We start from the raw sequence: 16,426 nt of genomic DNA on the forward strand, positions 1-16,426 counted from the left end.
TAGGTGGGGTGGGGGTGGAGGGGGGATGATCTGGTTTCATTACTATAAATACCTTCTGATTAATTTCAATACCATACCCCGCGTTTTAATTTTTCCAAAATATTTACAAAAATGCCATAAAACATCTTAACCTTCTATTAGTTTAATCTAACGGCCCTCGTTTGGTTCTCGGGTTCTCATGAATATATGAGTTCCCAATTGATTATATATATATATATATATATATATATATATATATATATATATATATATAGTCGGATTATAGTATTATAATAATGATAACGGAGATTAATTAGGAGTAATTAATAGAAACTTCAAAAATTTTAATTTTAAAAACCGTCACCTTGATTAGAGGCGTAAAATTGGACTTGATAAATCAAGTGTAATGCCCCCTGAAATTGGAAAGAAAGCAGAAGAAACGAGAAAGAAATTGGATGTAGAAGGTTGTGATGATTTTCGAGGTTTCTTTATAAATTAAGGTATGTTCATTCGAATTAAGCTTGATATAGTTGTTTAAACAGACTTATATGCATGTTGAACGTATTTTGTTTCAACCTATTGTCTCTAATCGATCCAACCAATAGCAATCAGACAAATTTTTTTGAGGAATATTTTTACAATAATTGGATTAATTTACATCGTATTTGAGCATAATTTTGACAATTGTTTATGGATAATTGTTAGTAAGAAATGGTGGTGACTTTTATTTGATTATTTGAGAGTGTCTTGAGTAAAAGCGAAGCTTCAGTATGTTTAAATATGACAAAAAATAAGGATTTTTGGGTGAAGCAGGAGATGATCTTGGGTCTTGTAAAGTTTATTTTTATGGGTATTTTCAGGTGAAACATGAGATGTCTCAGGTCTTGTATAGTTTAGTTTTAGGGATAATGACTTGATAGGGTAAGATACTTTTTGAAATATACACATTTAGTCCTTATTCTTTTTTTTTGTAAAATAAACCCTTATACTTTATTAATATATACACATTAGGTCCTTTTCACCGGATTCTACAGGTTTTGCTGACGTAGAAGGGTTTATTTTACAAAAAAAAAAAAGAATAAGGACTAAATGTGTACATTTCAAAAAGTATCTTACCCAATCAAGTCATTTTCCCTTTCTTTTATTTTGTTGAAACGAAATACCCAAGCGGCATCCACATATCCACAACGAGATTTTTCCAACTTTTATTCATCATGAAAAAGAGGGAGAACCCCGATCTCCGGCGACTCCTTTGTATGTTCCTACACATCACTGGTAGCAAGGAGGAATGCTGGCAAAAACAACAAGGTCGGGGGGGCAGGAGGAAGTAGATACGGTAGTTGGCGGCGAGGAGCTGCTCTGGTAGCCCCCTCGTTGATTCTTTCTTCTTTTTCTGGCAACATATCACAAAGATGGAGGCAAAGAGAGACAGATCGGAGAAACACAACAGGTAAAGGGTGTTTGGCTGTTGCTGTTCGACCGGAAGGAAGAGAGACGAGAAAGAGAAGGGTCGCCGCCCTTTTCTTGTTGCTGGAGGATCACCCACCTCCGGTGACTAAGCTAATTAATTGTTATTTAGTGCCGCTTGTGCTTCCACATCAGCAAAACCTGTAGAATCCGGTAAAAATGATCTAATGTGTACATATTAATAAAGTATAAGGGTTTATTTTACAAAAAAAAAGAATAAGGACTAAATGTGTACAATTCAAAAAGTATGTTACCCTATCAAGTTATTTTCCCTAAAAGAAAATTCGTATATGACCGGTATACCGGGTATAGCCGGTCACAATGATTACATTGTTACAAAAAATAAAGTATAAGGGTTTATTTTACAAAAAAAAAATAAGGACTAAATATGTACATTTTAAAAAGTATATTACCCTATAAGTCATTATCTCTTAGTTTTATGGGCGGGTTGAAAGTCAATTATACTTAAAAAAAAATGCAAACACTATAACCTTAGTTGGTCAACTGAAAAAAAGGGATGGATGGTGACTAGTTCGACGCCGACTGTCTTTTCTTGTTACTCTCTTTCAATTCAAATACGTGTTATTGATCCAAGTATTAAGAAGATACATTTTCAACCCCAAAACTTTAAGTTTTATTTATTTTAGGCTATATTCCAAGGAAATCAAAAATTACAAATCTATATCTTGATTATTTATAACTTGTTGAAATTACAGATTTAATGTACTTCGATTTTAGCCCCTGTCCTTTATATTCTAAGATTAAAACTATTTTTTTTATTCTAGAAAATATGCCTTAAAACATTTTAACATTGAGTTTTTTATTAATTATTTTAGAGTATTATTTCTAAGAGAAGTATTGAAATATATAAGATTATATTTAAAAGTATTATTACAAAAACTATAATTAATGTAAACTGATAGTTGCAAAACCCAAGAAATTATTTAGCAAGTGGAAAGAGCAAGAATAATGATTTATCAAGAATATCACAGAGGAGTTCCGCAAAACCATAACACTCGAAGCAATTTGATCGAATACCTTATTCTATGTATTATTTCTGCTATAGTTTAAACAAGAATAATAGCTAGAACTGATTCTTAGGAAATGTTGGAATATATATTTTATTATTTAATATGATTTGAAAATAGGGGTGTTATAGGTTAGTTATTTATGGAAACATAAAAAGAATGATTATGAAAATAAGAATAACTAATTAAAAATATGAGGCCCTTTTTTTTATATAGTTAATGGCTCTAATTTGTTCTCGTGTTCTCGATTACATATTTTTTCTCATTATAACCTTATATATATATATATATATATATATATATATATATATATATATATATATATAGAGAGAGAGAGAGAGAGAGAGAGAGATAGCTTCAGATGTTTTAACTAAGTATTGTATTATTGTATGCATTATTATGGACCAATCAAAATTTAATAGAAAAAACAATAATTAAATAAATCAATAAGGGTAACTAGGTAATTTGAGAAATAACTTCCGCAAATACTCCCTATAATTTTGCTAGTTACGTTGATTTTAACTTAATCCCCCTTTTATATACGACTAATCTGATCAATCGTTGTAGGATCAATTTTCATCACCGGTTGAAGACTCCTTCACGCCGACCATCCAATCGGCTACACCGGCGATAGCGACGTTGCCAACTTATTCAGTTCTCGACGTGTTACCGGACCCAAGTAATTAGAAACACCTCCATTGCTTCTTGACCAATTCGAAGGAGTAAGGTGAAGAATGAAGGCGAAATCGAGGGACATCGGTGGTGGCAGATCAACCGCAAAGAGGTTGGGGAAAAGCTGGGAGGCTTTACATCGGAAACTTGCCATATGCGATTACTTCTGCAGAATTGTCCCAAATATTCGGAGAAGCTGGCGATGTAATTTCCGTGGAGGTAATGTGTGTGACTGTTGGAATTTTTGTATAATTTTGGGGATTTTTGGTTTCTCGTAACCCTAATTTCCATTTGATCAGATTGTTTACGATAGCGTAACAGACAGGAGCAGGGGATTCGCATTTATTACAATGGCAAGTGTTCAAGAAGCTAAAGAAGCCATTAGAATGTTTAACGGATCTGTAAGCATTCTCTTCCATTCTTACAAAACGAGTTTGAATCCATTTTCATCTCCAGAAATTGGTTGAATTCAGAAACATGATTGCGACTACTGATTTTGATAATATTTTTCAGCTAATCGGTGGACGAACAGTGTAGGTAAACTTCCCGGAGGTGCCAAGGGGAGGTGAACGGGAAGTGATGGGCCCAAAGATTAGAAGCAGTAATAGAGATTTTATCGAAATCCCTCACAAGATCTATGCAGGTAACCTTAGCTGGATCATAACTTTTGAGAAGCTCAAAGATACTTTCGATGAACAACCTGGTTTTTTGAGTGCAAGGGTGATCTACGAGAAACAATCAGGGAAATCTCGAGGTTTTGGGTTTGTCACTTTTAGCTCTCCCGAGGCTGCAGAATATACACTTAACGCTATGAATGGACTGGTAAAAGCTTCAAAACTCCCATTATTTGTGCATCTTTCTTCTTCTGTAATCTTTGTTTTATTCATTTCTGGTCTTTTTGATGAACAGGAGGTTGAGGGTCGGCCTTTGTGATTGAACTTGGCAGAAGGAAAAGGAGATGTGTCTCGCTCAACAAGAACAGGAAGAAGTTCTGAGATCAATGTCGATGGGAGTGAGATCCTTTCAAGTATTAGCTCCTAATTAGGTGGAAAAAATGTAGTTAGAAGCTTTTAAATCTTTGGTTGTTTGATTGTTCGATTTAGGTCAGTGAACTTTTAACTACACATAATCTATTGTTTCGCCATCCTCATATTCAACTAGGGCAATGCAATTACTTTAACTTTTATCGGAATTGGAGTTTTATGTGAGAAGTGGGAAATAAGGACTAGTTCTACAGTTCCTGTAATTATTTATAGGTTGGAATTAGTCATTTGCCTCGCATTAGTTATGATGTGAACTGAGAGTTCCCTTATAAGTGAATCTTGAATTCCAACAGAATGCATACCGTAACTGAATCTTGGAATTAGTCATTTGCCTCACATTGTTTTTTACTTTGGATATTTTTCCAACAGAATGCATACCGTAACTGAATCTTGAATTCCAATTCTATCAGAATGGAATCACGAATTCCAATTCAGTTGGAATGGAATATGTATATTTTCTCACTGATTTATGCATTAGATTTGTTTCCACAGAAGCAGCTGATGCTTGAAGAATGGACCATGAAATTGAAAGTGATTCTTAGCAACATTATTCTTTTAGAATGTATTAGTGTCTTTATTAGATTTTGATGTTTTTTTCCCGATTTGAAAGTTTTTTTAGTTTTATTCTTTAACAATAAATGTAATTCTTAGCAATTGTTACCCGTATTCTATAAGAATTAATATACTTTTTGTTTTAATTCTACAATTGCTGGTTCGAGAATTTGTTATTCTACAAGAAAAATATGTTCAAGAATATTTTTATTATTTTATGGTTCAAGAAATTTTTTTTTATTTTTGAATATATTCAAACATATTCTGTCAGAATGTCCGAATTAAAAACCTTATAATTCGTAAAATCAGATTTTTAAAATTAATAGAATCTATGATCCCTTAAAATATGCAAACTTCCTTTATTAAATCTATGTTAATTGACTAAAATACCCTTCTAGTTAAATTAGATGTTATTTTTCGATTATTTTTAATTCAATAATATGTATTAATCACTTTCTTAAAATAAGTAAAATGATTGGCCCATATTTATGTATACAATAACACAATAATTAGTTTGAATAGAATAACCTAAGCCTATATATATATATATATATATATATATGTATATATATATATATATATATATATATATATATGTTTAAAATAATATGGTTTGAAATATGTCATTTATTTACACCATATTTATTTAAAACTCTTATGACCTCTCGACTTTAAACAATTAATAACAACCACGCAAAAGTTTGTAACGTATATCTTATAATTATTTTAAGTAAATGAATTTTTTATTTTCATAAAATTAGTGTCCTTTACTAATGAATTGTTACTTTCCCCTCATACCTTTTCTCAGAGGTGAGGCATCGACACGTTCATCATTAACCAGAAAGCGCCCAAGAAAAACTGGCAGGACAAGTGACTTTGGGTAAATCACAACCTGGTTAGTTTTGGCTACCCTTAGGTGACCGTCTTTTCTGATTGGGCGTCACAACTGTGGGGTGCTAGTCTGAATGTTGTGCCTGGACGATGATGCCCCGGTTCTTCATGGAGAAGGACGGTAAGTACTCTTCTCCTCCCCTCCCCTCCCCCCCCCCCCCCCCCGCTTTTTTTAGAGGGTTTACCCATTCGTTTTTCGTTTGTCTTTGTAGGTATCAAAAGGGTTTTATCCTTTGAGACGGTTATGCGGGGCAAGTACAAGGGCAATCTACAGTACCGTGACGTACCTCTGGTGGAGACCTTTCCTGGCTGTAACGTCAGAAATGTCAAGTAAAAGTTAATTAAAAAAAAATCTTCTTGTAAACCCATGGACCTGAGTATGTTGGGCATACATATTGTATGCCTGGCATACTCTAAGGCATTGCATGAGGTGGGATGTCCCCCACATATGTTAGGCATACCCATGTATACGCAGGGCGTACATCCGTCAACGGAAAAACCTAATTTTTAGGGTGTGCACCCTATGTAAACACATTTAGTCCCCCAAATCTTTCACCTTATCAGCCTCTATTGTCTCTTGAGCTATACCTCGAAACCCTAATCCATTTTCCAAAGAGATTGACATTGTGTGTGTGTGTGTGTTGTGTGTGTGTGGGGGGGGGCATATTGAAGAAGAAGAAGAAGACTTGCGGAGAAGCATTGGACAAGAGGGAGCTTGTAGATCCAAAGATTATTCACCATTTCTAGCTCATTGGAGGTATAAAGCTCCTACCTTGATGACTATATGTGTTAGATTTAGTTTAGGCTTGATTTTATCATACGATGGTCCCTTGAGTCATCCTTGTGAGTATGAGGTACTCCACGAGCTTAGGATGTTATATTTCATCATTTTTGATGGTGTTAGTGCATAAAAATATCATCTTGATGGATCATGATGAACCATGCAAAGGTTGGTGTCCATTCTTTGAGGATAAAGTGTTTAAGTTGGCTTTGGAACCTTTTGAGACATGTAAAATCATAAAGTTTTCAACTTTATGGCTTAATACATTTTAAGGAGCTTTGATCTGAAGTTAGACATTAGGTGTAACGCCCGTAAAAATCACAAGAAATTTAAACTTTTAAAAACCAACCCAAATTCACAAACTGTTTACAATCATAGTTTTAAAAACATTTTCAACATCAAAGTCTCCTAAAATCATAAGTCATAAACATGAGGATGTGTACGATCACACCTTCGCCTTCCCGCGGTCATCTGAAGTACCTGAAACATAACCCAAAACTGTATGACAACACTTAGTGAGATCCCCCAAAGTACCAACACATAAACAAGTAACATATAAAATAACAACATGTAATGGGTCCACAACTAAAAGACTGGGTTACTCCTGAGCCCACAGTATAAGTCTGGCTTGCCATCGTGGCCCACAGCTTATGTCTGGCTTGCTCCCTGACTAGATCAGTCATCAGATTGAAATACCATCAAGCCCTCAATACGAGTCTGGCATACCGCCTGGTCCTCAACTCGTATCTAGAATGCTCATGAGCCCTCAGTATGAGTCTGGCATGCCCCATTCGACCCTTAGCTCATATCTGGAATGCTCCAAGGTTTGTTGGCTACCGCACGGAGCAGTACAACCTTAACCAAACACAATAAGTCGACATATAACAGATAATAAACATATATACAGATAATCAACAGAATCCCAGGTAGTCCTACAGATTTACCAGACTAAGCATATCAACAACTAGCATAATCATGCATATCTATTCTATACTTAGTATATCAGTGAATATCAGGATATCAAACCAATGGGCCGGCCTTGGTGCCTTCGACCCATAAGTACAGTGAGGAAAACTGAGCTCGCAAACTGGACAAAAGCTGATGAGGTCTCGACTCCGAATCTCAGCTCCAACCGTATCCTATTCCAACCAAATGACCAATCTCAATCATAATCTAAAAATACCCAAAATAACCTTATGGCCAAAATTGGTCAAAGTCAAAGTCAAACTGGTCAAACCAACTAAGTCGACTGAGTCAACCAAGCCGAGTCAACCCAACCGAGTCAACTTAGCTGAATTGACTTAGAGTGAGTACGCGGGGCGTACACCGAAGGTACGTTGGGCATACTCGTGTCCTCGCATGTTGACCACCATCGGGGTGGTTAACCTCTTATGTCGGGCGTACTCCAAGTACGCGGAGCGTACTCCCAGAAACCCAAAACTTCCATAAAGAGCTTAATGGCTAAAGCTCGTACGTCCATATTCCAAATCCATGGCTAAAACACTCTTAGGTTTCATAAAGTCTCCGACTTTATGACTTAGCATGTCCAATAAGTGCTTAACTCAAGGTTATAATCCATTAAGACCTTCTACATGATGCATGTAGCAAAAATAACCATTTGGAACCCATTTTTATGACTCAAGACCCTTTCCAAGGTCTGAAAGGATGACTTAATGCGTCAAGAACATGCTTTGTTCAAGAATCATCATTTTGGGACCAAAAAGAGACTTTAAAGAGCAAAAACCTAGATCTACAATATGGAGTGGAAAAGATGCAAGCTTTATACCTTTTTGAGGTTGCAAACAAGCTAGAAATCCCAGATCTAGAATGCACTCCACTCCAAGTTCTTCACACCACCTTCTTATTTATTAAAAACCACTCCAAACTCTCTTAAAGGCTCACAAATTAACTTCCTTTTGCTTTAGGGTTTCTTGAGGGTCAAAATCTGTGAAATAGGCTGGATAAGAATAGGGTTTAAGCCCATAAAGATGCATAAATATGAGCCAAGACCCTAAAATTAGGGTTTGCATGCCAACTACTTATGCCCATCATACGAAGTATACGCCCGACGTACTAAGGTGCGCCTTAGTACGCTTAGCGTACACACACGTACGCATGGCGTACTCATCCGACCGAAATTCCTCCAAAAGCCACATTGGGCCCCTTTTCACCATTTCTCAACTTATGGACCAAAATGCAACATACTAAAATTATAAAGCCCACGATTAGAAGTACCTTAACATCGGGATGTTACAATTCTCCCCCACTTGATCTAGACTTCGTCCTCGAAGTCTGCCACGACGAATAACTCAGGATAATGCTCCTGCATCTCAGCCTCCGGCTCCCAGGTCCACTCGGAGCCTCTTTGATGTTGCCACTGTACCTTTACCAAAGTTATCTCCTTGTTGCGTAGGACCTTCATCTTCCTTTCTTGTAATGGCTACTGGTCTCTCAACATAGTTCAGGTGCTCATCGACCTGAATATCATCCAACGAAACCACTACTTCGCTGTCCAACACACAATTCCGCAACTGAGAGACATGGTACGTGTTGTGAATATAACTAAGCTCGATCGGCAAATCAAACCTGTAACCCACCTTGCCAACCCTGGCAATCACCCGAAATGGTCTAATCAACCGGGGACCCAATTTCCCCCTCTTCTTGAAGTGTACCACACCCGTCCAGGTTGAGACCTTCAGAAGCACCATATCACTTACCTAAAACTCCAACTCTGATCGGCATCGATCGACATAGCTCTTCTGCCGACTATGAGTGGTATGCAGTCTCTGCCTGATCTACTGGATAAGCTTCGTGGTCTGAAGGAATACTTCGGTCCTTCCCATGACCCTATGACCAACCTCTCCCCAACAAACCGGATTACGACACCTCCGACCATACAAGAGCTCAAATGCGGAGCACCAATGCTGGAGTGACAATTGTTGTTGTAGGAGAACTCCGCAAGAGGTAGGTAGGAATCCCAACTCCCACCAAAATCAATAACACAGGCTCGCAACATATCCTTAAGGGTCTATATGCTCCGCTCACTCTTGTCGTCAGTTTGCGGATGATAAGTTGTGCTAAAATGTAACCTTGAGCCCAATTCATCATTAACTTCTGCCAGAAACGGGAAGTGAACCGAACATCTTGGTCAGAAACAATAGATACCGGGACCCCACGACGAGCAACGATATCCCAGACATAAACATCAGCCAACTTTTCAGCTAAAGAACTCTCCCGGATAGCCAATAAGTGGGAATTCTTGGTCAATCGATCCACGATGACCCATATAGCATCAAAACCCTTTGCCGTCTTCGGCAACTTGGTGATACAATCCATGGTGATCTGCTCCCATTTCCACATGGGAACCTCCAGAGGCTGCATCTTGCCATGCGGCCTTTGATGCTCGGCCTTGACCATCCTACAGGCCAAGCACCTCTCGACATACCAAGCTATCTCTCTCTTCATACACGACAACTAGAAACTGGAACCCAAACCTGACCACACTGGGTCAACAACCCTCGACTATCCGTGACAAATTTGTCTATCTCACCCCTGATCCGTTCCTGTTTCCAGTTCCCTTTCCGAACTCTCTCTACCTGAGCCTCTCCGATCAATCCCAAAAGTAGAGAATCAACGGATATCCTCATACACATCTGCCTAACCGAAGACCGAGCCGACTTGTGGCTCAAAGCATCCACTACCACATTCTCTTTACCCAGATGGTAAAGGATATCACAGTCATAATCCTTGATTACGTCCAGTCACCTGCGCTGCCTCATGTTCAGATTCGGTTGATCCATAATATGCCTCAAACTCTTGTGATCCGTGTAGACAGTACAATGGACCCCATAAAGATAATGTCTCCAAAATCTTGAGGGCAAAACCCACTGCCCCCAACTCCAGGTCATGCGTGGGATATCGCGTCTCATGCGGCTTTAGCTGCCGCAAAGCATAAGCAATCACTCATCCTCTTTGTATGAGGACCGCCCCCAACCGTTGAGGGATGTATAACAGAATACCACTAAATCCTCAACACCCCCCGGAAGGGTCAATATCAAGGCCTCGCATAACCTCTTCCGAACAGTCTCAAACAACGACTGCTTCTCAGGGACCCATTGGAAATCCACCCCCTTCCTCGTCAGACGAGTGAGGGGTACCACAATCTTGGAGAAGTCCTGAATGAATCTCCGATAGTATCCTGCCAAACCCAAGAAATTCATGATCTATGAGGGAGATTGCGGAGCCTCCCACTGCATCACAACCTCGATCTTGGCCGGATCGACCAAAATTCCATCCTGGTTAAGGATGTGGCCAAGGAACTGGACCTCTCGTAACCAAAACTCGTACTTCGAGATATTGGCATAAAGTTGTTCCCGCCTCAACACTCCCCGAAGCTCTCGAAGATGATCCTCATGCTACTATCTGGTCTTGGAATACACCAAGATATCATCAATGAACACGATAACAGATCCGTCGAGCATCGGCCTGCATACTTGATTCATCAGATCCATAAATACAAAAAGCGTATTGGTAAGCCCAAATGGCACCACCACGAACTTGTAATTCCCATAACAAGTCCGGAACACGGTCTTCCCCACATTATCCTCTCTTACTCGCACCTGATGATACCTATACCTCATATCAATCCTGGAGAACCAAGATGCACCCTGCAACTGATCAAAGAGGTCATCAATCCATGGAAGGGGATAACTGTTCTTCACCGTTAACTTGTTCAACTCCCGAAAATCAATGCACATCCGGTGCGAACCATCCTTCTTCTTGACGAACAGTATTGGCGCTCCTCACGGAGAACTACTCGGTTTAATGAGCTGCTTGCCTAGCAGCTCCTAAAGATGAGATGACAACTCTTGCATCTCAGGTGGTGCCAATCGGTATGGCTCCTTGGCAATCGGAGCCATACCTGGCACAAGATCAATCTTGAACTCGACCTGCCTCTCAGTAGGCACACCGGGTAACTTCTCTGGGAGCACATCAGCAAACTCTCTGATAACTGGAACCTCTAAAACTGAAATCTGATCCCCAAATCGAATATCAACCACATAAGCCAAATAACCTGCACACCCGTGCTGAATATACTGACGAGTCCTGGATTCCGAACAAAACCCTGAACCAACCCTGGTGCCCTCTCCATAGATAACCAGTTCTCCCCCACTTGGGGTTCGAACTACCACTCGATGACCCTCACAATCAATCATGGCACCAAACCTGTTCAGCCAGTCCATACCCACTATCACGCATACATCCCCCATGGGGATAGGGATCCGATCAATCGGATAAGGCACCCCAAAGATCTCCAAGACACAACACTGACTCAATACGGCCTAAAGATGCTAGCATAATAGTTCTTAACAAGCTACTACATGAATGATTATCAATTCATAATTAAACCAACGATCAAAATTTCATACCTGTGATTTCTTGCACTTCAACCTTGACCTCCCGCAGGACGGTGGACACCTGGGCTTGCACTCCCTCCGCTATCCATGTAGGACAGTCTGGTTTGAGATGACTCGGCCGGTGACAGTGGAAACACACCCGATCCTTCTTGTATTTGCGGAAAACATGCCCTCTCTCTCCATACTTATAGCATTTTAACTCGTGACAAGTGAAACTGTGGGTTCCCCCACACTACCTGCATATATCATAGCTCCCTAGACTTCTAGCATCCAAGTTAGAAGCCTCAAGCTCTTCATCTATTGTTGGAGGATCCCTCCTCCTCTTTCTGAGTTGCGTCCCCAAATCAAGACCTCCCCCAGTAGTCATCTCAGCAGTGCCTCTCACTGTCTGCAAAGTTGCAGTTCACTCCTCGAGCTTGGCAATTAGCCTACTAGAGATCCGATCAACGATACTAGACAATTCTTCTTGCAAAATCTGATAAACCTCCACGGTAATCATCTCCCGTATATGATCAACAGTCAACACCAGCCTATCCTGACCATCAGCTCCAGATCCTATTGTGAACTCCATATTGGAAATGAACCAAATGCATCAGAAATGCCACAATATCCATATAACCACAATCATTCCAAACATAGAAACCCTCGGGGTTGTGACTTCCTTGGGATGCGTATGGGTCTTATGTTTTCGGTAGTATGGGCCTATACTACCTTCCACACTTATCTGTATTTGTCTCAAGGATCGTCATAACCACCACAAACTAATACAACAACTAGGATACACTTACATCCTATTCTCACTTCCTATAGAAAGGCTAGACATTCCTTAACTGGCCGGCTACCTACATAAAACCCCTCCATGGAACTTCTAACCAAAGCATAACATGAGCACTACATTCTCCTAGGCTATTCTAGGATCCACATCTCACCCCACCATCAACTGCCAAACGACCCCCATTGATGCCAGTTAACTACTCCATGAATACAATCACATGCAACATAATTTGTATAATCTTAGATTAAAGGATTCAACCCTACAACGGTTGGACTCAGACAAGAGCTGCGCAGTAGGACCAAATCCTTTACCCTAAAATTATTTAACAAATAACGCATGCGACTGAACGTATTCAGTTAGTAGTTAATTCACACCTGAAAGAGTCATACAACAATCAGCAAGAAACTCTATAGGGAATAAGGCATCATGTATCAGACAATTCTATCATGCAATTTCCTGAAGATCCCTATCCTACAACTAACATGTTGTTCTAACATATCACAAGATCAAATAACAGTGTGCTAATTTGGGGTCCACTTACTGGCTCCGGCTAATCGTACACATCACATCCTCTTTCATTATTTTGAAAACAATTTTGAAAATTATTTTAAAAAATCTTTTTCCATAGTTTGAGACTGGATTCACACGAGTGTTCCTCCAATTCACTCAAACCAAGGCTCTTATACCAACTTGTAACACCCGTAAAAATCACAAGAAATTTAAACTTTTTAAAACCAAACTAAATTCACAAATTGTTTACAATCATAGTTTTCAAAACATTTTCAACATCAGAGTCTCTCAAACACATAAGTCATAAACATGACGATGTGTACGGTCACACCATCACCTTCCCGCAGTCATCTGAAGTACCTAAAACATAACCCAAAATTATAAGTCAACGCTTAGTGAGATCCCCCATACTACCAACACATAAACAGGTATCATATACAATAACAGCATGTAATGGGACCATAGCTAAAAGATTGGATCACTCCCGAGCCCACAGCATAAGTCTGGCTTGCCATCGGGTCCCACAGCTTATGTCTGGCTTTCTCCCTGACCAGATCATTCATCAGACTGAAATACCATCAACCCCTCAGTATGAGTTTGGCATATCGTCCGGTCCTCAGCTCGTATCTAGAATACTCATGAGCCCTCAGTATGAGTCCGGCATTCCCTACCCGGCCACCACCTCACATTTGGAATGCTCCAGGGTTTGCTGGCTACCGCACGGAGCAGTACAACCTCACCCCAATGCAATATGTCGATATATAACAGATAATAAAAATATAAATGTAATCATACAAACAGAATCACAGGTAGTCTAACAGATCTACCAGTCTAGCACATCAACAACTAGCATAATCATGCATATCTATTCTATACTCTGCATATCAGTGAATATTAGGATATCAAACCAATGGGCCGGCCTTGGTGCCTTCGACCCGTAAGTACAGTAAAGAAAAATCACCTCGCAAACTGGACAAAGGATGATGAGGTCTCGACTCCGAATCTCTGCTCCAACCGTCTCCTATTCCAACCAAATGACCAATCTCAATCAGAATCCCAAAATACCCTTATGGTCAAACTTGGTTAAAGTCAAAATCAAACTGGTCAAACCAACTAGTCAACCCAGCCGAGTCAACTCAGCCGGATCGAATCAGAGTGAGTACGCGGGGCTTACACCAAAGGTACGTTGGGCGTACTCGCGTCCTTGCATGTTGACCACCATTTGGGTGGTTGACCTCGTATGCAAGGCGTACTCTGAGTACGTGAGGCGTACTCCCAAAAACCCAAAACTTCCATTAAGAGGTTAATGGCTAAAGCTCTTACGTCTATATTCCATATCCATTGCTAAAATACTCTTAGGAGTCATGAAGTCTCCATCTTTATGAATTAGCATGTCCAATAAGTGCTTAACTCAAGGTCTTAATCCATTAAGACCTTCTACATGATACATGGAGAAAAACTAATCATTTGGAACCCATTTTTATGACTTAAGACCCTTCCAAAGGCCTGAAAGGATGACTTAATGGGTCAAGAACATGCTTTGTTCAAGAATCATCATTTTGGGACCAAAAAGAGACTTTAAAGAGCAAAAACCTAGATCTACAAGATGGAGTGCAAAAGATGCAAGCTTTATACCATTTTGAGGCTGCAAACAAGCTAGAAGTCCCAAATCTACAATGCACTCCACTCCAAGGACTTCACACCACCTTCTTTCTTCAAAACCACTCCAAACTCTCTTAAAGGCTCACATTTTGGCTTTCTTTTTTCTCTAGGGTTGCTTGAGGGTCAAAATCTCTTAAAAAGGTTGGATAAGAATAGGGTTTACGCCCATAAAGATGCTTAAATATGAGCCAAGACCATAAAATTAGGGTTTGCATGCCAACTACGTACACCCCGCGTACAAAGTGTATGCCCAACGTACTAAGGCACGCATGAGTACGCTTAGCGTACACACACATACGCATGGCGTACTCATACGACCCAAATTCCTCTAAAAGCCACATTGTGCCCCTGTTCACCATTTCTCAACTTATGGACCAAAATGCAACATACTTTAATCATAAAGCCAAGATTAGAAGTACCTTAACATCGGGATGTTACATTAGGTCTTAGTGAATTAAGACCTTAAAAGTAAGCTATGACCAACTGGAATGTACACCGGGTGTACGTAGGTGTCGTTGTGCGTACGCACCTGGGGTCTCGACCTTGCGAAGTACTCGAGTACACTGGGCGTACTGATGGTACGCTTAGTGTACTCACCAGGGAAGTTTTTGGGCCTTTAGTTTTGGGCCACCTTGGGCTTAGGGATTTGGTTCCTTGTTGGGTTGCAAGCCTTTCTGTGCTAGGCCTTTATGGACTTAGGCCCATAGTGGGCATGAAATTTCTTTTGGACCTTGGGCTAGTTTGGATTTGGGCCTTGGTGTGTTATGCCCAATAAGGGAAGGATTAAGCAGCCTTTTTCCCTGAAGTCGAGGTTTAGGATTTGGACTCTCGGGTAGGGTTAATGACCTAATTTCTAATTAGGGTCCTATTATTTGTAAAGATAGACCCACTACCGGTTAAAAGATACCGTAGGAGGTGAAATAGACCCACTACCGGTTAAAAGATACTGAAGGGGGTGAAATAGACCCAGTACCGGTTGAAAGATATCGAAGGGGGTGAAATAGACCTAATGTCGGTTGAAAGATATTGAAGGGGCGAAATTGACCCAATATAGGTTGAAAGATACCGAAGGGGGTGAAATAGACCTAGTACCGGTTGAAAGATACCGAAGGTGGTGAAATAGACCCAGTATCGGTTGAAAGATACCAAAGGGGGTAGAATAGACCTAGTACCGGTTGAAAGATACCGAATGGGGTGAAATAGACCCATTTATGTTTTGACTGTTAAGTATTTATGGTATGTGGTATTTTGGGGGAGCTTACTAAGCTTTGTGCTTATAGTTTTCAATTTATGTTTTAGGTCATTTCACCATGGTGATGACACACAGTGGAGCAGGAGGTTCAGGATCTGGATCTGGTTCGGGCTCAGGCACCAAATCGATTGATGAGGGATTACGCGAGTTCATTACATCTGAGGTTACTAGAGGCATCCTTTATGCAGCCCCAGTGATGTTTGGGTCAATCATGGAGGGTACCATCAAGTTGATGGAGGATCGCCTTTGGATCTTTAGGGCCCATCTAGCCACTAGTCAGCCTGAAACCCACAATCTCTCCTTCAAGGATTTTAGGGGATGTGGGGCGCCATAATTTTTTGGGGCGACGGACCCTATTGCATCCAGACAATGGAGAATAGATATTGAGTGTGCCCAG

The 16,426-nt window shown here is 40.0% G+C and overlaps 1 pseudogene; it reads left to right on the forward strand.

Annotated features, from left to right (window-relative positions):
* Nucleotides 1–385: 385 nt before the first annotated feature.
* Nucleotides 386–4,225, forward strand: LOC145131430 (33 kDa ribonucleoprotein, chloroplastic-like; annotated as a pseudogene).
* Nucleotides 4,226–16,426: the final 12,201 nt, after the last annotated feature.

This window comes from Lactuca virosa, chromosome 8 (genome assembly GCF_052849685.1).
Source record: "Lactuca virosa cultivar CGN04683 chromosome 8, Lactuca_virosa_CGN04683_v6, whole genome shotgun sequence".
In the NCBI taxonomy this organism is placed as follows: domain Eukaryota; kingdom Viridiplantae; phylum Streptophyta; class Magnoliopsida; order Asterales; family Asteraceae; genus Lactuca; species Lactuca virosa.